Raw genomic sequence first — 6,692 nt, 5'->3', positions numbered from 1 at the left:
AGCCCTCCGGACCCATTTCACCAGATGGACTTCTGGGCGCAACAGTTGTAGGAAGCTCAGACTGGAGAGCAGGGCGCGGGAGGGGCTCAGGGATGAGGCGTGCAGGAAGGCGCTCGTGATGTCCTCTCATTTCGATTTTCTCTTATGTTTTCCTGTCGCTAATCAAATGCATTATCACAGATTTAGTTTCATTACCATATCAGGTGGAAATTCATTTCTACTGATACAATTAAAAGACTGGCAAATAGCATCTTACAAGTGGCTTAGAGTCACATTAACAAAAAAATTGATAGTACTTGATGTGATACTCACATGATCTGATGACAAAATTGATTAATTGGGTCAGGGGGAAGCCTCTCCTTGCCTCTTCCGGCGCCTCCACACCAGCCAACTGTAAGGCAGCAAAGGTGGCCACATCGCTGTGTGTGGAGTCGGGTAGGCACAGGTTGTGCGCACGGCTCCTGGGATGAGATTCCAGGACGGAACTCACCCGTCCGCACCCGAGGCATGGGAATATGTGCTGGCCGGTCAGGAAATAGTTCACTTACATTAATTTAAAATGCAAAACAACAGAAGAGATCCATTGTATGACAGTACACTTACCTAAGGACATAATCCTTGATAAGTCTCATGTATTTACCTTTTAGGGAAGCCACTGAATAATTTCTATTTTTTAACCATGTTTACGAATGAGCTTTTACGCTATCGCCACCCTCAGAGTACGAGCCACTCAGATAAGTACTGAATATCTTCTCACGACCCCACAATGGGCCAGCCATCCCTGCACGAAGCAAGGACGTTATTAATTTCTTCACAAAATATCTGAACAAGATTTTTCAATTAATTTTTTCCTGTTGTGTTTGCCTCCACCTGACACCACAGATGTGATGTTGTCTTTTTCACAGCTGGAGATCAGCTAAAATGGCCTCTGGGATAATGCGAATATGTCAAGCAACAAAGAATATGGCATTTAAAGCAAGAGAATTCCTATATACATGACAAAACCTTGCCCTTTTCTCTGCTCCTTTCCTAGCTCATTCAGAGGAGTGTCTGCAATTTCCTGACCTACCAATTACTTCTTTAATGAGCAGGTTGGAAAACCACCCCGTGTCACATCCATGGCTAATACCCTCACTTATGGGACCTTGACCTCAGCCAGCCAGCCTCCTCGTGGTGTGCTGTGTGGTTAATGGTTCCACGCCGGTCTAATTGCAGTCTGCGTGTTGATGCCACCAGGGCATCCCCCATCGACTTTGGTGCCAGCTCCGACACTGGTTATTTGCCGCCTGCGCCATGGATCTTGAGTGGGTGCATGCACACGTGTGTGCCTGTGTGGTGAGCATTTCCGGTTAAGCACTACCCCGACCTCTGTGAGCATCCTTGTACCCGGTCACCTCGTCGACTCTGGCTTTTCAAGGGGATTTAATGCCGGTAGTTCTATCTCTGCCCATGGCTGTGTCCACATAACTTCTAAATAAACAGTAAGGAAAAGAAATTACTCAGACTGGTGACTTGGCATTGGGAAAGAAGGGAAGCCCATTGTTTGAATTTAATTTATGTAAAAGTTAAATTTGGTCCGCTTGGTTTATTTGTGGGAGTGGTGACTCCAGCCCGTTCGTCACTCTCCATGCTGGTTGTGAAGCTCCCCCGACACAGACACTCCTGCCTTTCAACTTGCTTCCTGTGGCCCCGAGCTCCTGGAGGGGACAGTCCTTAATGAAATGAGTTCTCTGGTGTGGGCGACAAAGGTAGAAAGAAAACACATGAGCTTTTGTTATGTCTTCCCACTCTTGTGATTTAGGTGACTGCATTTTTAACTGTTAATCTAAGAAGATTATCTATTTATATCTTCAGTTAATTATTTATTCAGGAAAAATAACTTATTCACCATCTACCCTGAACAATACTCTTAAAACTTATTCATTCATTCATTCAACAAATAGTCCAAAGGCAGTCTATTGGGCTTCAGAGACCCTTTAAGAGGAAAAAAAAAAAAGGACGTCCTTCCCTGTTCTTTTTTTTAAATGTTTATTTATTTTTGAAAGAAGGAGAGAGAGAGAGAGAGAGAGAGAGAGAGAGAGAGAGAGAGAGAGAGAGAGAGAGAAGGAGTCAGGGAGGGGCAGAGAAAGAGGGAGACACAGAATTGAAAGCAGGCTCCAGGCTCAGAGCTGTCAGCACAGACCCCAATATGGGGCTCAAACTCACAAACCGTGAGATGGAGACCTGAGCCAAAGTCAGCTGCTTAACTGACTCAGCCACCCAGATGCCCCTATCCTTCCCCATTCTTAAAGAGTAGAATCGCTGAGACACCTGGGTAGCTTAGTTGGTTAAGTGTCTGACTCTTGGTTTGAATTCAGATCATGATCTCACAGTTCATGGGTTCGAGCCCTAAGTTCAGGCTCTGTGTTAACAAAATGGAGTCTGCTTGTGATTCTTCCTCTCCCTCCCAGCCCCTCCTCCAATTGTGCTTTCTAAATAAATAAATAAACATTAAAAGAAAGCATTGCTGTAGAGGCTAAAGTCTGGGATTATGAGGCCTCTAATTTTGGTTTTCTTCTTCAATGTCACCTTGGCTATTTGGGGTTTTTTGTGGTTCCATACGGATTTTAGGATAGTTTGTTCTAGCTTTGAGAAGAACGCTGGTGCAATTTTGATGGGGATGGCACTGAATGTGTAGACTGCTTTGAGTAGTAATGACAGTTTCACAATGTTTATTCTTCTAATCCATGAGCATGGGATGTTTTTCCATTTCTTTGTGTCTTCTTCAATTTCTTTCATAAGACTTCTATAGTTTTCATTAATGGGCACCTTCCTGCACTGTTGGTGGGAATGTAACTGTTACAGCCACTCTGGAAAACTGTGGAGGTTCCTCAAAAAACTACGTTTAGAACTCCCCTATGACCCAGCAATAGCACTGCTGGGGATTTACCCAAGGGATCCAGAAGTGCTGATACATAGGAGCACATGTACCCCTGTGTTCATAGTGGTGCTTTCAACAATAGCCAAATCTTGGAAAGAACCTAAATGTCCACCAACTGATGAATGGATAAAGAAGATGTGGTTTATACATACAATGGAGTACTACATGGCCATGAGAAAGAATGGAATCTGGCCATTTGTAGCAAAATGGATGGACCCCGAGGGAGTCATGCTAAGCAAAATAAGTCAGGCGGAGAAGGACAGATACCATATGTTTGCACTCATAGGTCTAACGGGAGAAACCTAACAGGGGACCATGGGGAGGGGAAAAAGCGGGGAAAGAGTTAGGGAGAGGGAAGGAGGCAAAGCATGAGAGACTCTTAAATACTGAAAACAAACTGAGGGCTGAAGAGGGAGAGGGGAAGGGATAGGGGGTGATGGTCATGGAGGAGTGACTTGTGGGGAAGAGCACTGGGTGTATCTGGAAACCAACTTGGTAATAAACTATCTGATTAATAAAATAAAATAAAATAAAGCATTTCTGCTTACAAGGTGCCAAAAACAACAAAATGTGCACCTGAGATGCCAGCATAGCATGTTTTCTAGCTAAGTGACACTTACCAGCTTCAGGGTAGGGAGGATGCCAATTTTTGCTTTCCCCAAATGACAAATATCCTTGGGCCCTCATGTGGGACTTGCTAATTGTCTGGATCATGAATGTTCAGACCAAGCTTCCCAGGTGCTCATTGCCAACGCTGCACTCGGGTCCTGTGAGCCACCAGGTCCCATTAGTCCATCATTTATGTCCTCAAGCACATTTCCTTGCGGGGCCTTCCATTGTCAGGCATTGCTGCAGGCACAGCCGATGAGCAGGAGTGAGACTGGGTCCTACCTCTCCTTCCATCTAATTTAGGAAAACAGAAAACATATGAATCAAAACTCTCTGAAGGAAATTGAGGATGGGGCTAATTTAGTTTGGAAGACCCAAGAAGCTCTCTCTTACAAATGCAACCTTCAAGCTAAAATGAAATGTGGACAAAGAACTGGCTTTCTAGAAGCTTAGGGGAAAGGGTTCGATGATTAAAGTACAGAGGATAAGCCAAATCCTGGAAGGGAAGAGCAGAAAAAACAGAGACTGAAGCTGGGTAGGAGGTGGGGTGTGTCATGAACAACGTTATCCCGGCGGTGATGGGGATCACATCGCATGGACCAAGGGAAAAGTTTACTGTAGAGAATGGATGTTGGCAATGGGGGTGGGAGGCGGGTGTAAGCAGGAAGGAGGAGGGCAAGAATGGGAGCAGGAAGACTCAGGTTGACTCAACTATGTGCCTGCCTTACCTTTCCTACTGACCCTAATTCTTTTTTTAATGTTTATGTATTTTTTAGAGAGAGAGAGAGAGAGAGAGAGAGAGAGAGAGACAGAGCATAAGGGGAGGGGGAGGAAGGGCAGAGAGAGGAAGACACAGAATGCAAAGTAGGCTCCAGGCTTCAGGCTCTGTGCTATCAGCACAGAGCCCAACGCGGGGCTCTAACTCACAGATGGTGAAATCATGACCTGAGCCGAAGTCAGATGTTTAACTAACTAAGCCACCTGGGCGCCCCTTGACCTTAGTTCTTAGTCCTTAATGATGTCCTCTGCTTCCAGAATCTTCCCAGCTGTTCTTAGCTCAAGACCTCAGGCTGTGGTAGCCATGGAAGCTGGGGGTGTGGCCAGTCACACAACAGTGCTTCTGCCTCTGTGGATGATGAGCTCAGGCTGCCGAGACTCTGGATCCCCGGCGACTGAGCGTCGAGCTCACTTTCTGTGAGGTGGGCGCCATTTTCCTCAACGACAAGCTGGGATGATGCCCACATCAGTCCAGCTCCGGTGCTAAGGACAGCAGTGCCAACAAAGGGCTTCATGTTCCTATACGATGTCAGGCTATTCAAAATAGCAGCAAAGATATTGCACTGAATTTTCCTTTTGCCATATCCAAGCAAACTCTAAGTGCATATCACCAGACCTAGTTTTATACTGAGAGTAGTATGCAGAGCGAGTGGAGCACTCATGACTCTGAACCACGTATAAAGTCGGATATGCCTTCAGAATCTGTAGAAAGAGACACGGCCACTCCATGTGTGTGCAGTGGACATGCGTACACGGCTTTGTGTCGGCTCAACACCCAGCCACCCCCACCCCTCACTCTGGGGGCCCCTCCCCCTTCAACCATGAGTCTCTGAGTCCAGCAGTTGGCCTGAGCAGCGGGCATGTAACCAGATGGGGCCCCGCAGAGCTCAGAGGGCAACAGATACACGTGCCCTCCAGGCAAAATGTCTCTAAGCTGAGCTCTGAGGCTGTGGATTCAAGGCTGTTCTTGGCTAGCTTTCCTGTTGTATGGGGTCTCTCAGTCTGTCCGTCTGCAAAATCAAGTCAAATGGAGCCAAACAAAGAGACGGAAACAGGTGTGGGGGGAGGGAGAAGAGAGAGAGAGGCCAGGAAGAGCAGAGGAGCATGGCTCTCCCTGGTCACCTCTCCCTGTCATGGGGTCACTGCTTTCCACAGTTGTCCCAATACCCTGACTTTTTTTCTGCCACGTGAACTCATTAGTTCGTGTTTTGCAAAAGTTCTTGGACGCAGATGTCTGTCCTCTGAAAGCAGGAAAGCCTGGCTAATAGCAACTGTTCGATGTGTTTCATGAAAGCCTGGACTTTTTGGCCCGGCCGTGGTCCCAAGCCCTTTTGGGGACATGAACTTGAGCTCTGGGCTTCCTGCGCCATCGCTCGCCAACTGCCTTCAACCCTGTGCTCTGACGACTGGGCGGTGGCCTCGCTCACCTGGCCCATGCTGAGTCTCACTCTGTCGGCCGCTGGAACTGACTGGAACAGGCCGGGTCCTTGGCCTTCCGCAGCATCTCCTGGCCAGACTCCCTCGCATTTCCTGGACAGCCCCTGCCCTCCCGAACCATGCTAACTGGTGTATTTCTCCAGATGTGTTGTGATCTCATCTCTTATTAATGTCTCTGAGGTTTTGCCTACACCAGGGTCAGACGTGCTGTCTCTGGGCTGGCTATTCCCCCGGTCCCTTCCTTAGAGACTGGGGTTTGCCATCCCTCAGTCTGTCAGTGTCCCTCATTGCAGGGCAACCCTTTAAAAACTCCATTATCAAAAGAGCAACCACCTTATGAATGATGATGGGCAGAGCGTAATTATCTGAAAACCCTGTTTTCCTTTCTAATATTTTGACTTCACAGTTGGTCCTGTGGCTCCTCCTCCGCTCCCCTATGGTATCTTACGCCCAATGTTCTCTTCCTTTCTGCAACAACACTCAAGCCCTCATTTTGTCTCCCTTGTGGGGAGTGTTTGGTCTCCCTTCCTAAGAAAATTTCCCTCAGTCCAGCAAGCCAGCGACTGATAGCTGAAGTTCCAGATGAATCAGCAGCGGCCCTTAACCCTGCTCTGAGCAGGATCTAGACTCGAGTTACTGTTTTCGTCTTGTGCCCTGTTGACCTCCTTGCAGAAGACCGAAGAAACCAAAGTGCACTTACACACAACATGCTTGCGTTTGGGCCGCCAGTCTGGCTGGAATTGTGATCTGGAACCTTTTTGCTCTTTTGACATGACTGTGTTTCATCCACCAGGACTCTTTCCCTTTGGGATGCCGCTAGAGAAAGCCTGTCCTTCGCCTCAACCATTCTGCCTGGAAGTTCTTGTCCCGAGAGTAAGTGCAGCAGGTCAGCTCCTGTGTGAGCCGGGACCGCCCAGACAAAGGTCTGCCTGGGGATCTCCATGGGACA

The 6,692-nt window shown here is 47.6% G+C and overlaps 1 long non-coding RNA gene across 2 annotated transcripts; it reads right to left on the bottom strand.

Moving 5' to 3' along the window:
• Nucleotides 1-1,540: 1,540 nt before the first annotated feature.
• Nucleotides 1,541-4,586, bottom strand: LOC115274001. 2 transcript variants are annotated; one of them, XR_003901041.1, is made up of 3 exons: nucleotides 4,527-4,586; nucleotides 3,541-3,823; nucleotides 1,541-1,730 (listed from the first exon to the last, which is right to left on the bottom strand). It is a non-coding gene; the product is annotated as an uncharacterized LOC115274001 (long non-coding RNA). The 2 variants fall into 2 exon arrangements; XR_003901039.1 differs by lacking the exon at nucleotides 4,527-4,586 and adding an exon at nucleotides 4,457-4,491.
• Nucleotides 4,587-6,692: the final 2,106 nt, after the last annotated feature.

The sequence above is a fragment of the Suricata suricatta genome, chromosome 2, assembly GCF_006229205.1.
Source record: "Suricata suricatta isolate VVHF042 chromosome 2, meerkat_22Aug2017_6uvM2_HiC, whole genome shotgun sequence".
Classification (NCBI taxonomy): Eukaryota; Metazoa; Chordata; class Mammalia; order Carnivora; family Herpestidae; genus Suricata; species Suricata suricatta.
This window is presented reverse-complemented; position numbering and strand designations above follow the sequence as displayed.